Raw genomic sequence first — 2,162 nt, forward strand, 5'->3', positions numbered from 1 at the left:
CATTGTAGCCTTGCCCCTGGTCTCTTTGGTCCCATCTGCATTAGCTCCTGACGGGAGCCCCTGGAAGGTCCTCATCCATCAATTTTCACATCAGGGGCTGTTGATGGATGCTGTTACAGTCCCTGGCTCTGCCCACCACAATCACACCCTGTGGGATGGCAGCCATTAGTGATGGTCTGCCTCAGATCCCAGCTCGCCTATCTTCAGAAGTGCTCAGTGCTCACTGTACTCTGACAGTTAGTCTGGTGTGTGAGAAGAGGGAGAGGAGACAGCAGGTATCTTCACTTGGAGTCCTACACAGAAGTTACTGCTCCAGAGTCTAAAGGGAGGCCCCGTCCTCCCCTCATCCTGACCCACCCCCATCAGGCACCCTCTCCTGGGCCCAGGTCCCCAGAGTACAGGACCTACCCTGACTCCCCTCCTGTCCCCACCTCTGCTCCCAGAGGACACCATGGTGTTCAGAGGACATCGCGGTCCTCATAAGGGTGATCCAAACTCAGAATTAAACAGAGGTGTCTCTGGTGTTTTGGTCACTTACGGTTTGTAAAATAGACTGAGTACTTGTCTGTAAGCAAGACATAGAAAGAAGCCTTAGTCAAGTGGTATTTCATACACTACAAACAGTGACGTATAAAACGAGAGCAGGGGTGAAGAGGAAAGACAGTTTTGATGCCACTACAGCTTTTGCTAATGGAATCCACATTGACAATCCAGGAGACACACTAAATAAAGAAATAAATTGAAACTAAAGTCTATGTCCTACACCTAAAGGGAGTTTCCCCATGTCAAGGCTGATCCAACTGGGCTATGAGGCTTTTTTGAGTAACAGTTGTTCATGCCATTACTGCAAATTAAAGAAAAAAAGAAATGGAGAGGGGAGGGGAGAAGGAAAAGAAGAAAAAAAAAAAAAAAAAAAAAGAGGAACACTAACAACTGTTTTGGGGGTTTTTTTGAGCACTAAAATCATGCCAAGAAGAATTACAATATTAGTTTATCCCTTTGGGATACTTTTGAATTAAAAAAAAAAAAAGCATCATATCTTTAAAAGAAAAATGAAGTGTTTTTTATTGCATGACTAAAGGTATTGAAGGATATAATTATTTGCCTCCCTTGATAATTTTGTTCTACAAAAGGAACAGTTTTGCAGTTTCTACTTAAGCTCTCCCATCTTTTATTATGTTCTTTTCTTCCTATTTCATGTCTCTCCCATATTACTCCACAGTACCCTTTGTCCCTCCCCCAGGTCTAGGAACGCAACAACTTTTGATACAATGATTCTTTTCTTTTCCTCCTTGTACTTTTTTTCCTTTTGCTGTCTTGTTTTCCCTTAATTTCCTTAACGCCCTCCCTCTAGACTTGTGCATCTTTTCCAGCTCCGTTCTCTGATTCTCTATTTTTCTCTCCCTTCTCTCTCATGGTTTCTTTTTGTCTTCCTAGAACCCAACTTCTGATCACTTTTCTGCATATTTTGTCACTTCTTTCTTCATTTCTTCTTTTCCTCCTCACATACTTCATCTTCCCACCCATACAATCACTAGATAAGATGAAGAAAGGGTAAGAAAAAGAAGAGAGGAGAGAAGTCATACCCTGTATGAAACCTGTCTGCTGGCACCAGACAGCAGTAGTAATCAAGGGAGTGTTTTTTTCAAAGGGTAGGAGTCTTCCTCATCTGTCTCCTACCCCATGGGGAAAAGAGAAGGACAACACTGCTACCGCCCCTTCCTTTTACAAGAGAGACAAATCTGCTTTTATTCCCCCCAGAGGCAAAACAAGAAAACAGAACTCACGTACTCGAAAGCTGTTGATAATTTTCCTGCTTACAATAATGTCAGGAGTCCCAGAAATTCCTTCAGGACTAGGGGTAACACCTTCAAACTGCCCTACTGTAGAATCCTTGCTGCTACTGCTTCTGAGAAAGGTGAGTTACAGTATGTATAAGCAGGACTTTTTAGCTGAGTGAAATTGTCTAACTCCTTCAGGAGATGAAAAAAAGAAAAAAGAAAAAAAAAAAAAAAAGGAGCAGGCCAAGCCCTCACACCTCTCTGAAATACTTGAGTTTTGGGCAAAACTACAAAAATAAAGAAGATAGAGGTTTCATGGTGGAGCAATTTGACTACTTAGTATCAGTGATTGATCACTCACAAGACCACTGTTTGGGCACT

This window comes from Charadrius vociferus, unplaced genomic scaffold, assembly GCF_000708025.1.
Source record: "Charadrius vociferus isolate BGI_N301 unplaced genomic scaffold, ASM70802v2 scaffold230, whole genome shotgun sequence".
NCBI lineage: Eukaryota > Metazoa > Chordata > Aves > Charadriiformes > Charadriidae > Charadrius > Charadrius vociferus.